The sequence below is a fragment of the Cibotium barometz genome, chromosome 32 (assembly GCF_041138505.1).
Source record: "Cibotium barometz isolate CiBa-2024 chromosome 32, ASM4113850v1, whole genome shotgun sequence".
NCBI classification, from domain to species: domain Eukaryota; kingdom Viridiplantae; phylum Streptophyta; class Polypodiopsida; order Cyatheales; family Cibotiaceae; genus Cibotium; species Cibotium barometz.
In genome coordinates this window covers 47,590,406-47,609,788 of record NC_141077.1, presented here as the reverse complement: position 1 = coordinate 47,609,788, position 19,383 = coordinate 47,590,406, and positions in this window count along the sequence as shown.

Below are 19,383 nucleotides of genomic sequence, written 5' to 3'. Positions count from 1 at the left end.
CAATGAGCCGACTACTCATTCAAACTTTTGAGTCATTGGATTGTGCACAATGAGTGATGACTACAAAGCACATTGGATGAAGAGTCTATTGACATTGCAAAATTTTTTTTGGGTTAATCCTTACCTTTCAAAGTTGGTAAGCACTCTACTATCACTATATGCCTATTAATAATGCCGCTTGACCATTTCATCAAAGTACACAAAGTATTACTTTTTCAAACACGTGTACACTAGGGGTTATGAGGGGGATGGCCCAATTAGAAATTAAATTTGAGAAAATATTCTAGGGCCCTAGGTAGATGTCATGCATGTTCCTCCTGTATAAGTATTGTCCCTTTGTGATTGGATAATGCATCAAAATAAATTGTCTTCTATCTTTACTTCGCTTTTGGAGACCTTCATCATACCATCCATTTTGGGGTTAGAATCCCACTAGAAAACTTGCTGTGGAGCATGTGGTGTAGGGGAAGTTGGCACGGGCGAAGTCATGGATGATGGAGGAGAGATGGGATGCAATGGTGGAGATAGCGAGGTATAAGTTGAGAGTTAAAATTTGGCAGGAGAGGTGGTCCTTTAAATGTGGTCAAGATCATGATGGAAATGAATACGAGTGAAGGTGGTGGTAGGGGGTGTTGGTGTGGGTGTTGGCGGTAAAGTGGGACATGAGATCGTGAAAGAAAGTAATGCGTGGTTAGATAGTATGGTGGAGTGAGAGAGTGAGTGCGAGAGTGATGTGTGTGTGCGTGAGAGAGAGAGTGTGTGAGACAGAGGTGTGTGTGTTCTCTATGTGAGTGTGAGAGCAATGTGTGTGTGTGAGTGAGAGAGAGAGAGAGAGAGAGGTATTAACGTCGGTAGAATGCAACACACACACGATGTACGATGTGTGTGTGCATGAGAGAGAGGTGTGTGTGTGTGAATAGACCCACACCTCTCTCTCTCACACTCTCTCTCTCTCACACACACACATCACTCTCACACTCACAAATACCTCTCTCTCTCTCTCTCACTCTCTCTCTTACACACACACACATCCCTCTCTCACATCACACACACACACACATCATCTCTCTCTCTCTCTCTCTCTCACCCATTGACTTGGCAAGAAGGTGGTGTGGACGGTCTGTGGTGAGGGCACAGACCACTAGAGAAGCTGCGCGGGCGACGATCATGCATGGAGGCTTCAGGCAGTAGATGGTTCATGCCAATTCACGAGAGCCATCTTTTTTGGGTTTTTTTTTTAACTTTCGAGGGCACCGTTTAAGTGACACCTGTATTATCAACAATGCTTAAGTGACACCTGTGAGGTGAAAAAAAGAAGAAAGAACCTGCCTCTATAGCTCTTCCACCTCCCAAACTTGGAAAAACTACCACGAACGGGGCACCACCAGCCACCGGCTGGAACACTCTCTCAACATTCGCCACCCACCCACACCATAAGACAGCTCAGAACCATGAAGGACAGATGATATATTCAGCAAACACACAACACCATACACACTGTATAAACACAGCAATTACACCAAAGACCAGGACTCTGGCCAGGATTTACTGCCAAGGGAATCACACCCTTGCGTCTGACAACCGAGCCTCTGTCTCCCGGTCCCTGTAATCTCCAGAAGGCGCCCACACCAGCAACCCTTCTTCACTTTCTCTGTAGCCCGGCTACTCTCTGTCTGCTGCTATCTGCCAATTGTCGTAGGCGAGCCCCACTGTCTCCAGCCCACACATCAGCACCACTTCTGCATCCAACACACACAAAAACCCAAGGCTCCCTCTCTGGTCAGCATCCACGCACTGCCTGCAATCATCGCCCACACAAGACCAGCTACTCTCTCCAGAAGGCGCCCACACCAGCAACCTTCACTCAGCAGCTCCCACTCTCTGTATGTCGTGACCAGCAGCTTCACCAACCACCAGAGCCTCTGCACAATCCCCAGCACCACGAACCAACTGCTCACCGCAGCATCCTCAGATATCTAGCCCAAGCCACATCACTCAATCCCTTCCAAACAGCAGCCCTCATGCTGTTCCAATCATCATGACAAGACGATCACTTTCTCACAAGGCCTCCACTTTGCCTGTCCCCTCGTACACTTGGCTGTACTCCAGCCCTTTAGCTGTTCACCTTGCCACCTGCAGCTCCTAGGCGGCCATCTTTATCTTCTCGCCCGTCTGCTCTGCAGAGCCTCTACCAGCTGTCTCTTTTAACGCCACCAGCCACCCTGCAGTAGCGCCAGAGAACCTCTACGCCAGCCCTTTTGTCTCTCCTTGCGCTCTGGTCAGCCACGCCTTCCAGCTCCTCAAAGAGTGCACTTCATAAGGGGGGCCCCTCTGCCCACGCTGTCCATCAGCCCTTCCAGTCGCCTTACTCCAGTAGCTGCGCTCCTCACCCAGTAGCGCTAGCCTCCCCAGCCGTCAGCTGCACACACCTGAGAATCTTCTGGTCGACCCAAACTGGCTACCTCATGCGCCTGGCTACTCAAACCATACACGCCTCTGCTCCCTTGATGGCTGCTGACGCCCCTCACCCAACCATATGAGGCCCCCACACACAAAGGGCAGCCACTCGCCTGCACCTCAGGCTCTTCACTGTCAGCAAGGCGACGACCTCTTTCTGTTGCAGCCAACTCGCTCTGGCGTCTTCTTCTGCAGCGCCCGTCGCTTCAACACTGACGAGGCCCCCCAGCTCTTCTCTCTTTGCCTGCTGAACACCTTTTCTCTGCGCTGTCTCCACTTCAAAACGGCCGCCGCCTCCTTCTTTCACGCCCTCCAGCTCCTTACAATCTTCTCGAAGCGGTCCTCTATCACCTTCTACACGTTGAGCTGGCGGCCTTTTCAAGCTCCACGTGGTTAAAAACAAAGTGGCCACATGGATATATATTTATATTTTTTAATTAAAACCTCAAAATAGCCATATGATGGCCACCCACTACTATTACAAGAGCCCCTTTTCCTTATACTTTTCCAGATCATCACACCGCGCCGAACCTTCCAAAACCAGAGCTGCTTGCAGTCTTCATCAGCTGCATTATCATCAAGCCCATCAATTTCTAATCTCGATGCTCTGCATTTAGCAACCACCGGCACACTGCATTATTGCCATAAAACTTCAGATCTCCAGCATCTTCTCCGGAACAAACACGTGCATATTCCAGCTCACAACAAAATCACCCGGCCTGTACACTTGCCAGGGCATTCAGGGCAAATTTTATTCACACACCACACGCACCATATATACACTGACCAAAAACACCTTTCAGATTTTAGCCTGACATACTTTGTCCAACCCCTAGCCTGCTGAATCATTTATGATCAGCAGAAAGCATATAACCACGTTTCCTCCGATGACCACGTTTCCCTCCATCAATTCTCTGAGCATCATACAGTGTAATCAACACATCTCTGTTCCAGGTGATCCAAGAAACACCGTCATCCTCCACAGGCATAATCTTCCATCCCATATTCCACAACACAACACCAGAGCTTCTCGAAACAAAACTCCTGATATAGACACCATCCTGTCTCATCTCAACTCCAATATCCCTGATACGATCAGCACCAATATCGGAGAACCAATGCAGCAGCTCCTGATGAGGGTAAAAATTGATGAAAGCTTCATCAAAAAAACCCTGTTGTACCATAACACTTTCATGTCCACCATCAGCATAAGAAGCTTCACCATCAAAACCAGCCACCACAGGCAAAACAAACTCCTCTTCAACAGGCACCATTGCCAAAGCATCCACCTCAGTTCCTGTATCCTCATCTTCGTCAAGGTCACCAAGAGATTCATCCATTGTAGCATCCCTCTCATCCATAGCAGCAGCATCATTCAAAGTCTTCTGTTGTTTCTCTTTCTTCATAGCCTCAATTCTGATCATGGCTTTCTTAACATTTATGCACATCTCATCATCCAGCTCCAACTTAGGCTCATCATCCTGTAGACTATCTATATCCCACTCATCCCACACAGGTTCATTATCCAAAGATTTAAAAGCAAGCTCTTTCACATCACAGGCATACCTTTGCTCAGAATCCACTTGTACCTCCTCGCATTCCTCATGTATGGCTTCTTCTTGTTCAGCAACCTCATCACTAAGCACTTCCTCATCAATAACCACGGCATCCATCTCTGCATCCTCCTCACTGGATGAAGTATCCTCTGTTTCTTCACTAGTAGTGGTGCTGGTCGTATCATCACTCGAATCAGCTTCACTCTCCTCTTCATCATTGACAGGCTTATGGTTATTCATATTAAACTGCTTCTTATCCCCTCTCCTGTCATACAGAGTAATAACCCCTTTCCTCCAATCCTGAACAGCCTTTACTGCTCTCAGCCATGGTCTTCCCAAAATAATGGGGAATGCACCCATTCCTGCAGGCATAACATGACAATCCACAAGCACCTTCACATCAAAAGCTTCCAATTCCAATTCCTTGACCATACCTAAGCATTTGACTTTCTGATGATTAGCCAGCCGAATTCGAAATCCAGACGCTTCAGTAAAATCAAGACCAAGCCTCTCCACAGCTGCTAATGTGATCACACAAATCTGTGCTCCACCATCTATGTATGCCTCTCCCAGATTCTTCCCTTTATACCACACATTCACCACAGGACATATGTCAGGTAACTCCTGGACAGATAGAACAGTCACTATCCCTTTGGCCGGCTCCTTCTCTCTCGGGTTCACAAGTCTTTTCCACTGGCGCTTCAAATTGGGAGCTAACTCTATCAATTGCCCAAAAGTAATGTTAGCCTTCCTTTCAGCCATATCCTCCTGCAAGCTATAGCTATCCTGCCCACCCCCTAGTGGAAAATCAGTTACCTGAAACTTCCTACGAGACCTCCTCTTCTACTTGACCTTCACATCTTCTCCTTCTTTCACTTTTCCTTTCTTCTTGCTGGGCCCTGCAGCATCCTTGCTTTCCCTTTCCTGTGGCATCCGTTTCCCCAAAGGCATCACATCAGCTTCTGCCTCCTTCGTCTTTTCAAGGGTGACCACATCTATCACCTTAGTTTTACCCTTCTCTTCAGCTGTGATTCCACTCGGACCTGCTTGATCCCTGATATCAATACCATAATCATTCGACCTGTCAGGTAGCTGTGAAGGTAGTGGGTACATATCACCACCCATACGCTGAGGCTTATCACAATCTGTACTCAAATGACCAAGTTCACCACAGTTCCAGCATGTAGGAATGAAATGACGGCCCCTACCGCGACCACGTCCATACCCTGCTTGTCCATCTCCCCCCTCATGAAAATTACCACGGCCTCTACCACGTCCACCACCTGTACTTCCCATTAAATTTAAGCTCAAATTCTTCATAAGATCAACCGTCTGTTTCATATCTTGCCGCAATCCCTCATCAGAACCTGTAGGAACCATAGGTACTCCCTGACTAGCTTGTGGCATCATCTGCATTGCTTGACCTTCAGCGGGCTTCATCCTCTCAATCACAGCATTCATAGGTGTAGCCTCCACTCTCCGAATCTCCGGCTGTGCTACAACTGGAATCATCCCCAGCTGACTCATCCGCTGCAGTTTCCAATCTTTTGACTTAGCAATCTCCACCGCATCCTCAAAAGACCTGGGCTTTTTCAATTCCACTTTCCAACGAATACTCCTCTTAAGTCCAGCTACAAACTTGTTCTTCTTCATCATATCAGGTGGCACCTGGTTTTCTCCTAAAGCCCTGCATAGAGTCTCCCATAGCAAAGAAAATTTCTTCATATAATCATCTATTGATTCAAACTCACCTTGTGTCAGAGCTTGCACCTCATGCCAAACCTTGTCGGGGTCTTCCACCTTCTTGAACCTGTTGCTGAGTGCTGTCTTCAGTCCATCCTCAGTCATCTCAATGCGTGGAACAGCATCCCTCAACGACTCTTCATAAGCCCTGTACCAGGTCCTTGCATCCCCTTTCAAACAGATGCTCAACAGCCGCAACACCTGTATCTGCTCACTGATGTGGTTGCTTATACATGCAACCTCCATTCTTTCCAAGAAATCTGCCACATCCTCATTCGGACCACCATAAAACTCTGGGTAAGACATCATCTTAACCCCAAACTTCACTTCCAATCCCAAGCAAAAAACCCAAAAACACCTTCCTTCAATCTCTCACTCTGGGGCATACACCCTCGTAAGAGAAATCCCTGAGCAATCCTCAGTCAACTGAGCCACTCCTCAGTCACACAATGCCTAAGCAACTCCTCAGTCACACAATCCTTGAGAAATCCTCAGTGGGGGCACCAGAAGGATGTGAGGTGAAAAAAAGAAGAAAGAACCTGCCTCTATAGCTCTTCCACCTCCCAAACTTGGAAAAACTACCACGAACGGGGCACCACCAGCCACCGGCTGGAACACTCTCTCAACATTCGCCACCCACCCACACCATAAGACAGCTCAGAACCATGAAGGATAGATGATATATTCAGCAAACACACAACACCATACACACTGTATAAACACAGCAATTACACCAAAGACCAGGACTCTGGCCAGGATTTACTGCCAAGGGAATCACATCCTTGCGTCTGACAACCGAGCCTCTGTCTCCCGGTCCCTGTAATCTCCAGAAGGCGCCCACACCAGCAACCCTTCTTCACTTTCTCTGTAGCCCGGCTACTCTCTGTCTGCTGCTATCTGCCAATTGTCGTAGGCGAGCCCCACTGTCTCCAGCCCACACATCAGCACCACTTCTGCATCCAACACACACAAAAACCCAAGGCTCCCTCTCTGGTCAGCATCCACGCACTGCCTGCAATCATCGCCCACACAAGACCAGCTACTCTCTCCAGAAGGCGCCCACACCAGCAACCTTCACTCAGCAGCTCCCACTCTCTGTATGTCGTGACCAGCAGCTTCACCAACCACCAGAGCCTCTGCACAATCCCCAGCACCACGAACCAACTGCTCACCGCAGCATCCTCAGATATCTAGCCCAAGCCACATCACTCAATCCCTTCCAAACAGCAGCCCTCATGCTGTTCCAATCATCATGACAAGACGATCACTTTCTCACAAGGCCTCCACTTTGCCTGTCCCCTCGTACACTTGGCTGTACTCCAGCCCTTTAGCTGTTCACCTTGCCACCTGCAGCTCCTAGGCGGCCATCTTTATCTTCTCGCCCGTCTGCTGCAGAGCCTCTACCAGCTGTCTCTTTTAACGCCACCAGCCACCCTGCAGTAGCGCCAAAGAACCTCTACGCCAGCCCTTTTGTCTCTCCTTGCGCTCTGGTCAGCCACGCCTTCCAGCTCCTCAAAGAGTGCACTTCATAAGGGGGGCCCCTCTGCCCACGCTGTCCATCAGCCCTTCCAGTCGCCTTACTCCAGTAGCTGCGCTCCTCACCCAGTAGCGCTAGCCTCCCCAGCCGTCAGCTGCACACACCTGAGAATCTTCTGGTCGACCCAAACTGGCTACCTCATGCGCCTGGCTACTCAAACCATACACGCCTCTGCTCCCTTGATGGCTGCTGACGCCCCTCACCCAACCATATGAGGCCCCCACACACAAAGGGCAGCCACTCGCCTGCACCTCAGGCTCTTCACTGTCAGCAAGGCGACGACCTCTTTCTGTTGCAGCCAACTCGCTCTGGCGTCTTCTTCTGCAGCGCCCGTCGCTTCAACACTGACGAGGCCCCCCAGCTCTTCTCTCTTTGCCTGCTGAACACCTTTTCTCTGCGCTGTCTCCACTTCAAAACGGCCGCCGCCTCCTTCTTTCACGCCCTCCAGCTCCTTACAATCTTCTCGAAGCGGTCCTCTATCACCTTCTACACGTTGAGCTGGCAGCCTTTTCAAGCTCCACGTGGTTAAAAACAAAGTGGCCACATGGATATATATTTATATTTTTTAATTAAAACCTCAAAATAGCCATATGATGGCCACCCACTACTATTACAAGAGCCCCTTTTCCTTATACTTTTCCAGATCATCACACCGCGCCGAACCTTCCAAAACCAGAGCTGCTCGCAGTCTTCATCAGCTGCATTATCATCAAGCCCATCAATTTCTAATCTCGATGCTCTGCATTTAGCAACCACCGGCACACTGCATTATTGCCATAAAACTTCAGATCTCCAGCATCTTCTCCGGAACAAACACGTGCATATTCCAGCTCACAACAAAATCACCCGGCCTATACACTTGCCAGGGCATTCAGGGCAAATTTTATTCACACACCACACGCACCATATATACACTGACCAAAAACACCTTTCAGATTTTAGCCTGACAACACCTTGCAATTTGTAAGCATCGTTTTGGTTGTCATTTATATGATGTTGATGATTAATGTGTGGCATATGCGACCATAGGTGCGAGAGTCTTTGTGACGAGCCTTTCTCAGCTTTAAAATCCGTCGCTTATGCGACGTTCATCATTGTTTAAACGACGTCATTGGAAAAACGCATCATTTTGGGCCCATCATTAAGGGAGGGTTTTGTTGTAGTGATTCATGCATTAAGCTCTATGCGTAGAGCTTATATGACGTTCATTATCGTTTAAACAATGTCATTGGAAAAACGCATCATTTTGGGCCTGTCGTTAAGGGGTGGTTTTGTTGTAGTGATTTATGCATTAAGCTCTATGCATGAGCTTAATGCATACAACCTATGCATAAGCTCTATGAATAGAGCTTAATTCATGAGCCTATGTATGAGCTCCATATATAGAGCCATAGAGCTTATGCATGAGCTTAATGCATAAGCCTATGCATACGCATAAGCTTAACGCATAAGCTCTATTCATCATTAAGCTTATTCATAGAGCTTATGTATTAGCTTAATGCGTAATGCTCTCCACAAGTTTAGAGGTTATGCATGAGGTTAATTCATAAGCTCTATGCATAAAGGTTATGCATGAGCTTAATGCATATGTCTATGCATAAGGTCTATGCATTAAGCTTGTGCATAGAGCTTAATGCATAAGCTCTATGCTTTTTTCTTCTGTTATTGTCTATGCGAATCTTCTGTTATTGTCTAGTGGTATTAATTTTTATAGATGTGCCCACCACCACCAGCGAATGATCCAACATATGGAGGGGCATCCTCAAGTACACCTCCTGTACGAAAGGATGACCCAGATTTACGTAATGTCTATGAGGCATAAGCGGCTTGGTAGTGGATGAAGTCTAGGTATGGGGCTGAGCTATTGGGGCACTCACTCAAGTGTTTGCCCTGCCTTCTATATGACAGAGACTTCATCTCTCTTAGAGTCACCCATTTCCATGTGTGCCACCAGCTTCCTTACCTCTCTCGCTTCCACTTTGCCTACCCCTCTCCCTTCCACTTTGCCTACTAGTCCTCATCCTTCTGCTCCTACAATAGCATGGCCTAGTTCCATTGTAATGCTCATGTGTATGAATTGCAATTTTTTTTGGGTATTTGCAATGTTTTATATATGCAAAAAAATGGGGATAGAATGGGAGAGATGTGGGGACACATCTCTCCCATTCTATCCCCATTTTTTTTGTTTGCAGACTATAGTGCGGCCATAGACACGGCTATGCATGTGGCTATAGGTACGATAACTACACGGCTATAGTCATGTGCATAGCCATGCCTATAGTTGCGAAGGGATTTTCTCAACCTAATTTCTTTTCTTGCCGCGCGGTTCTAAACGTGGCTATGCTCCCCATGTGTTGTTTTGTGAGTCAACTTTACTGAGTATTTCACCTGGTATCACAGCCAGGCTTGGAGACGCGTAAACCTTAAAGAGTATTTTACATGGTATCAAAGCTAGGCACTCCAAGCTTTCTAAAGAAGGGGGAGTGTAAAGGGCGGCACATGCAAAGCTAACATTTCGTGTAGTCTAGGAAATGAAATCCTGTAGACACGTCCAATTGAATTGAGGCAACTCTATAATAAGAGTGCTCGACCTTCATTTCAAACAACACGCGAGAGCTCTTTTGGGATGGCTGGGCGGTGTCTTGTGATGGGACACAGTAGGCCTTGGGCGCCTGCATACATGACACCCCTTCTAGAAGAATGAGTCCCACATCACTGTAGCTCCATTGGGTAGGTAACTTCTTCTTTGTGCATTTTCTGGCCTGCCCAGAGGCTCTCGAATGTTGCATATGCCAAGGAAAGGTTCGAAGTATCTATAGCAGGCAGCCGGGTATGAAAAAGTCGGACGACGCCTTTGCATGCTTGGGGAGCTAGCAGACGGTTATTAAGGTAAGACGCCTACATGTGCTCGTGTTACTGGCAGGAGGGTAAGAACTAAGGGTTGCCCTTTGCAGGGTGTAGCCGGCCGGTATGAAACACAGCCGGTGGGAGGGGTCTAGACCAGGAAACCTTACGAGGAGAAACTTGTAGCTCTCCCAGTTAGAGTAAAGATATGAAGTACAAAGTATAATAGATGGCGAGAGGGATGTATTGAAAATGGTTGTTTTTCAATTGTTAAAATTGAGTACTTACGATCTGACTCATTCAAGACTAATCCTTTCCTCACCCTTTTGTTGGTTTTGTAGGTCTTCTAATCTTCTCTTTCAACATCACCAAAAGAAGGTAAGTGCTTTCCTCTCTTTCCTATCTTTTTATCCTCTCTTTCCTCTATTTTTATCTACCAAAAAGAGGGGTTTTGTTTTGTAGGTCCTTCCCCATCTAGCGCCAGAAGCACTCCACGCTCGCGATCCCCACATCCACCAATGGAGAAAAAATTTACACAATTGTCAATGGCAATGTGGTTTTGGATAATGTCGGGCAAGAGATGAAGAGACACATCCGCGAACTTTATCACATTGTCTTTGCAAATGACTTTATGAATTTATGGCCGAATTTGGATAAAGACAAGAAAGATAGAGTCATAAATCAAATCAAGGATGAGTACAAGCCGGTCGGGGGTAGTGATGTCATCCCCATAAGGTGGATAAAGGACCATATGGTGGATGTCATGAAACATTGACGGGGAGATGTGACTAGGAGAGTGAAGGCAGGGTTTGAGAAGCCTTGGTACATGAGCACCGAGGATTGGAATGAGGAGAAGCAAAAGCATTCTCAAAATCCCCAACGCTACAAGCAACAAGAGGATGCGACCAAAGCCCAAATGGAGAGCCCATGAAGATCTCACCTTGGAAGCAGCGGTTGGGATGCATTCCATGTCTACTTTGTAAGTATCAAAATTTATCTTGTATGTTTCATCAGATGTTATGTCTACTTTGTAAGTATCAACACTTATCTTGTTGTTTTGATACTTTTAGAATCAAGTGGTTGGTCGGCCGGCAACAAGAGAAGAGGAGGACATTGCTCGCCACCATAACACATACTTTCTTTTGGAGAAGCTTGAGCGAGAAGGTGCAGACCTCAATTGGGCATGCATTGTAGATATGGTAAGTGCGACAAGCCTTAACCTTATGATTTGTATACTTTATTTGCCTTGTCATGTTAGATCATTGTTTTGGTATACCAAAAAGGCATCTTGTATGGTTTTTGCAGGGACCAATGCCTAATCCTCAGTGAGGGCTCCGCATAGAGTGGCCTTGTCCATGTCTTTCCCCTTGTACATACACATTTTGGTCAGCTCACATCTTTGTTTGAGCTTGTATAGATTGTATACAAATTTTGGCTTATCTCGTTAGAGCTTGATATGTAAATTTCAATTTTGGCTTATCTCGTCAAAGCTTGATATGTAAATTTCACATCTTACAATATAATTTGGCCATTGTTTGCACTTGTGTGAATTGTGTACCTACTTTGTAATGTCGAAAATGTTATGGCACTCTCTCTAACTTTTTCAACAAATTCGCTTTGTTCTTCACATCAAAGTACATTTGCCTTTGGTACTCTATAAATTTGGCATAATGGCACATCTAGCTACAAGACTGTAATTGGATACACCATTATGCCAAAAACAGTTTAATACCTGCACGTGTCAAAAAAAGCATCTAAATGATAGTCGAAATAAGTGTCGAAATTCCAGTCGAAATAACCATTGAAATAGGAGTCAAAATGTCAGTCAAAATAATCGTCGAAAAGAGCATCGAAAACTACGTGGTGATAAAATTACTTTTTTCGACTCTTGTTTCGACGTTTATTTCGATGCCTATTTTGACGTTTTCATTTCGACGCTTTTTTGATGGATATTTTGACGTTTAGGGGATTTTAAGCTTAGTTCTAAAGCGTTGAAAAAAGCGTGGATAATGGCCCCGTCTCTTGTAGTGTATGGCACAATGGAAAAAAGATACAGCAAGAGAAAGTTATGTCAATGTGAGTTTGCAGGTTTTGATAAAAAATTGATGCTTGGGTATATAAATATCAATTGTTCCAGTCCACATCTATGCTTGGGTATATAAATCTAAGTTTTTCAAGTCCAAAGTTTCTAGTTTGGTCCTTTGCAACATAAATGTTTATATGATAACTAGCAAAAGGATTAATGGCTCCTTATTTTTCCAAATTTTCAAGATTCAAGAAAAGTGCAAAAAAAGGGTGTTCACTGCATAATCATGACTTGATTAATGAGCTTCCATCGTGCAGGCACATATGCATATGACTTATTTTAAAGCTTTTCTAACTCTTCACCGATGCAAACAACCATTCAAAATGCAAAAACAAACAAAAACAACCCTTCTCCTTTCTCACAACCTTATCCACATAACCATTCACACATATTCAAGAAGCCATATCTAGGGAAAAGGGACTTATAAGAAGATAGAGTAGAAAGAGACCGATTGCTTCCACAACAATGGTGCCTAAAATGTTAATGGCTAAACTTTCGTTCCTCAAATGCAATAGAAATTCTTACATTACATGCTGTGGGGAACTTGCTGGCTCCAACAAGCTCATATCTCTTATGGACTCCAAGCTACACTAATGGTTGCTAGCTCCACTCCTTTGCCTCCTTCCTCAAGATCCCACCACGAGGTTGCCCAAATTTTTACAATAAGAAAGGCTAGCTTATAAAATAAAAACTTAGCCCTAATTTAATGTGGCCACAAGGTGGATTTCTCATAGGTGGTCGAAGTGGACGGCCAAAGTGAGCAAGATTGGTAGTAGAAGGATATACGTAGAAGCATGCAATTGATTATAAAGAGACCTTCACAGTTGAGTTGCAAAGATGAATATGCTATGAATAGTGGTTGCAATGGCAACAAAGATGAATACACTTAGTATAGTGGTTTCAATGGCCACAAAGCATGGTTTAATTGAATGTATGAGATGGATGTGAAAATTGCATTTTTGAATAGTGATTTATAGGAGGAGGTGTACATGAAACACCTCTAGTTATGTTCGTCAACATCCATACAAGGTATATAAGTTGATAAAAGCAATGTATGGTTTGAAGCAAGCTCCAAAGAGCCTCAAATGCAAATATTTATTCATTCTTACATAATACTGGTTGCAAGCAAAGAATTTTACATCCCTCATTATATGTCAAGTCAAGAAATTGATAATTTTATTGTTATAAGTACTTTGAGATTGTTATCTTAGAGGTTAAACAACAATTATAATGTTGGTTTGACATGAAGGACTTGGGAGAATCAAAATTATTACTTGGAATTGAGTTGATAAAGAGAAGGATGGTCATTTTATGGTGCAAAGGAAATATGCCTTGAACACGTAGCAAAAGTATGGTATGCAAGCATCTAAACCCACATTAACACCTATGGAACAAAACCTAAAGTTAAAAGTATATGAAGGTATACCACTTAAAGATGTATAGGAAAATGGTTGGTAGCTTGATCTTTCTTACTCCAACAAGGCTAGACACCAACTAATCTGTTGGTGTTGTAAGCTAGTTTATGCAAGTTCTGAAGAAGCCTCACTTGGATGCAATGAGAAGAATTTTTAAGTATGTAAAAGGAAATGTGGATTATGGTTTCCACTTCTTGGCTGGCAAGGAAAAAGTTAGGAACTAATATTTACTCATTGGCTATTTCGTAGGGTTTTTTTGGAAAACAATTTGCCCATTTTCTTAAAACATTCGCCCAAATTTTGGCCATTTTGAAGGGTTTTAGAAAATATTCGCCTGATTTTGGACATTTTAGCCCCATTTTCTATAGTTTTAGATTTATATAAGAGGAATAATTGCCAACCCACCTACATTTATATATTGATGGAGGAATCTTATTTTTTACCTTGTTGGGGCTCACCATTAAAAAATCTTCAAGGCTTTACTAATGTAGATTGGCCAAGTAACTCATAAGAAATGAGGTCAATTTCAAGTTAAATATTTAATCTTGGAAGTGCATCATTACATGGTCATCAAAGAAGCAACCTATTGTTGCTTTGTTATCCATAGAAACTAGATATAGAGGTGCTACAATGGTAACATGTGAAAGTACATAACTAAAAAACACTAATGGATGAGAATGGAAAGCCTATTAACAGAGCCAATTATACTTTGGTGTGACAACTTTTTTAGGATTTGGATTGTTTTGGGGTTTTCTTGATATTGTTTTGGGATGTTTACACTACAAGAGGATGAGGGCATAGCCTCGGGATGTTTTGGGGTTTTCTTGATATTGTTTTGGGATGTTTACACTACAAGAGGATGAGGGCATAGCCTCGGGATGGAGCCATGCCACTAGTGAGAGAGCGGCTACAGTGAGAGACACGGGCTATTCATGTAGATACAAATGTATATATAGCCATGTATAGGTAGGTGTATAGTTGTGTACTGAGATAGAAATCCATCGACATTATTGAGAGTAGAATTTTCACACAGACACCCAAGAGTAAATGTGTGTTGGGTTGTGGTGGGATATAATAGATGTGCCTAAGAGAGACCAGAGTTATCACGCTAATGTGTGTTGGTTTGTGTTAGGAGGTAATAGAGGTGCCTAAGACAAACCATAGTTATCATGCTAATGTGTGTTGATTTGTGTTAGGAGGTAATAGAGGTGCCTAAGAGAGACCAATTATTATCGTGTGTGCTAATATGTGTTAGGAGGTAATATAGGTGCCCAAGAGAGACCAATCATGGTGCATCTTTATTTTTGAGTAGAATCGAGATCGACATGATCATATTTAGAAAGAAGAATTCATATGAAAAATATGAATTTAACATTGCTATAATCAAGAAAATGAAGAATGCATTAGGGTGAGCTTGCCCCGATAACATATGAAAAATATGAAATTAACATTGCTAATCAAGAAAACTAATGATGTATTAGGATGATCTTGGACAAAATTGTCCATATCTTCAATTAAATCCATATATGCTAATTGGTCTATATAAAGATCCATATCTCCACCCATTATAAGGTCAATAGAAAGATATATGCTACGTCTAGCCATAATGGACTCTACGTCATCATTATCATCATGCTAACTAAGCTATCTTAAGGTCTCTATCTCCACCCATTATAAGATCGTCACAATGATGTATGCTATACTTGTAGCTATAGTGGACTCCACATTGTCATCATCATCATCTATATCATCATTATTGGTATGTTTGGATTTTATTTCTTTGTCCTCAACTTGAAAAGGGACACCTTTATCTTCATTGGTTGGTGGTATCTTGCTCTTGGCATCTTGCACTTGACCTTTTCCCTATTCATTTTGAACTCCCACTTCATTCATGAGCTCTTTAACATCCACCTCCTTATAAACACTCTTTGAATGAGGATTAATTTCCATGATATACCATAATTTCTTGATATGTAGGTATGGTGGAAACACAACCTAGTACAAAAAAACACCGAAAGTGTTAATCAAATATGCACAAGGGTCTATATAATAAAAGGTAGAATATAATATTTATGATTAGTGGTTGAGACCCTTCGAATTGATATGTGGATCAAGGTTATAGAATTCGAGGAATTCTAGTATGAAATTCAGAATTTTGATCAAGAAGTTTTGGGGATACTGATTCAAGAAATACTCCTTGTATTCAAAAGAAAATCAAACTGAAAACTTACATAGAAAGCCTGTTTTCTTAAAGGATTACCTTATGCCAGAATGCTAGAGGGAGCATTTGGTATATGTTTTTCTAAGGGAAGTTCGGTTGCAACAGTTGGCGGGGAGTGTTCAAAGGACAGCTCACGCGGCAAAGCCTGCTCAAGTCTTGACCAACCTTGGTATGGCTAAAAATGGTATGCTTCCGGTACAATGGACGAGGGCTGACAAAGCAGTCCCTAAGGACACCTAAGGAGGATCCTAGAGGGTTCTGACCAGGTGATGCACGGGCTCGTAGTGCCTAGGAGACCCATGCTTATGTCATGGAAGATATGTAGATGGACAAAATGATTATTGTAATCTGTTACTGGATCTCATTTTGCTAACCAGTGGGTCTCAACGGAGAGTCCAGAGTGATACTATTTTTTAAGAAACAAGGGACTGGATGGAAATTTTAAGTTATGATATCTATAACCAATAACTCTTTGTCAATGGATTATTTTATATGTTAAAGTTTTAAAGAGGAGTGTGTGTGTATGTGTATTCGAAAGCAAAAGTTAATAAAGGCATTCAATTATGGGTGGGTGATTAATTGTCTGGTTCTACCGATTCCAGTGGTTGGGTGGTGGCTAACCCATGGGCCAAGGCTGGAATCAGTGGAGTTTTAATAATTAAATTGAAATATTAGGAATACACTTAGAATTCGAGTAGTTGAATAAAACCCTAAAGAATTTCTCAAATGAGTAGATCAACAGTTGTGCCTGATTTTGGTTTAAAAAAAGCGTTGATTTCCTCAGATAATTAGATCAATGGCTGTGCCTGATTTCTTTTAGGAAAAAGCATTGATTTCTTCAAATTAAGTCAATGATAGCTTTCCTTCTATCTGGTTTAATCAGGTGAAGGATAGTTTAATCTCTTGAACCCGTTAGAAAATTCGTTAAGAAAATAAAAAAGGTGGAATTGTCCCCGTTTTCTAGGCAAGGGAAATTTTTTCGGTTTTGGTTTCGAAATGAAGGATAGTTTAATCTCTTGAACCCGTTAGAAAATTCGTTAGAAAATAAAAAAGGTGGAATCGTCCCCGTTTTCCAGGCAAGGAAAATTTTTCCGGTTTTGGTTTCGAAATGACCACTGGTTTAGTCTCGTGTCCGGACATTCGAGGGCGAGGCCCCGAGTTAGAAACCCTACCCTGTGCAAGAGGAAGCTACTTCCGCTTCTGCTAGCAATCGGGAATCCGATGCATGGAGGGGGCAGAGGGGTCTCACATCTCCCATCCTCTGGGGGGTCACTATATGTAAAATATCCCTACCTCGTGCGTTCAAGGCCTATATTTTAAATCCCTTATTTGTGAATTTTTATATCTATATAATATCCCCTTTTCTTTATGAATTTGTAAGGGGGAATGGCAATGGTGCCATTCTATCATTCTTCCCTGAAAGTAAGGGGGAATGGCAATGGTGCCATTCTACCCCTCAAGATGATAGGATGTGAGGCCTTGAGAATGGCAGTGGTGTCATTCTCTCCTTCAATCAAGTTGATGGGAGACTTTGGGAATGACATCACTCCCATTATTTGTTGAACATAAGGGGGAATGGGCCATCCAGCCTTGAATGTAAGGGGAATGACAGTGGTGCCATTCTCCCCTTTAAGGTGATGGGAGACCTTGAGAATGGCACCACTGCCATTCTTCCTTTACTGTAAGGCTAAATGGCAGTGTTGCCATTCTTTCCTTCAAGGTGAGTGATGGGAGGCCTTGAGAATGGCACTAGTGCCATTCTTGAGTGAGGCCTTCAGAATGGCACTACTGCCATTCTTCCTAGAATGTAAAAAACAAATGGCAATGGTGCCATTCTCCACATGAAGTGATGGGAGGCCTTCGGAAAGGCACCACTGCCATTCTTCCTAGAATGTAAGAGATAATGCCATTCTTCCTAGAATGTAAGGGATAATGGCACCACTGCCATTCTTCCTTGAATGTAAGGGAGAATGGAAGTGGTGCCATTCTCCATTTCAAGGTGATGGGATGGGATCCCTTGATAATGGCACCACTGCCATTCATTAAGTGTAAAGGAGAATGGTAGTGGTGCCATTTTTCCCATGAGGTGATGGGAGGCCTCGAAAATGGCACCACTACCATTCTTCCTAGAATGTAAGGGATAATGGCACCACTTCCATTCTTCCTTGAATGTAAGGGAGAATGGTAGGCATGCCAGTTTTTCTTTCAAGGTGATAGGAGGACTTCAGAATGGCAACCAGTACCATTCTTCCCTGGAAGTAAGGGGAATGGCAGTGGTGCCATTCTACCCCTCAAGATGATGGGATGTAAGGCCTTGATAATGGCAATGGTGCCATTTTCCCTTTTTAGGTGATGGACTTGAATGTAAGGGGAATGGAAGTGGTTCCATTCTCCCCTTGAAGGTGATCGGAGACCTTGAGAATGGCACCACTCCCATTCTTCCTTTAATGTAAGGCTGAATGGCAGTGGAGCCATTCTCCCCTTCAAACTGAGTGCCGGGAGACCTTGAGAATGGCACCACTGTCATTCCTTAAGTGTAAGGTAGAATGGTAGTGGTGTCATTCTCCCCACGAAGTGAGGGGAGGCCTTGAGAATGTAAGGGGGAATGGCAATGGATTCTCTCCATGAAGTCATGGGAGCCCTTGGAAATGCCACCACTACCATTCTTCCTAGAATGTAAGGGATAATGGCACCACTCCCATTCTTCCTTGAATGTAAGGGAGAATGGCAGTGGTGCCATTTTCTGCTTCAAGGTGATGGGATGGGAGGCATTGAGAATGGCATCACTGCCAATCTTCCTTGAATGTAAGGGAGAAAGGCAATGGTGCCATTCTTCCCATGAATGGGAGTCCTTGACAATGGAACCACTACCATTATTCCTAGAATGTAAGGGAGAATGGCACCACTTCCATTCTTCCTCAAATGTAAGGGAGAGTGGAAGTCATGCCAGTTTCCCCTTCAAGGTGATGGGAGAACTTGAGAATGGTAGCCTCTACCATTCTTCCCTAAAAGTAAGGAGAATGACATTGGTGCTATTCTACTGCTGCTGAAGATGATGGGAGGTCAATCCTTGAGAATGGCAGTCATGCCATTCTTCCCTTTCAAGTGTTGGCCTTGAATATAAAGGGAGTGGAAGTGGTGCCATTATCCCCTTCAAGGTGATGGGAGACCTTGAGAATGGCACCACTGGAATTCTTCATTTAATGTAAGGCTGGATGGTAGTGGTACCATTTTCCCGTTTAAGGTGAGTGATGGGAGGCCTTGAGAATAGCACCAATGCCATTCCTTGAGTGTAAGAGAGAATGGCAATGGTGTCATTCTCCCACGAAGTGATGGGAGGACTTGATAATGGCACCACTACCATTCTTGCTAGAATATAAGGGGAATGGTAGTGGTGCCATTCTCCCCATGAAGTGATGGGAGGCCTTGAGAATGGAACATTGCCATTCTTCCTAGAATATAAGGGACAATGGCAACACTTCCATTCTTCCTTGAATGTAAGGGAGAATGGAAGTGGTGCCATT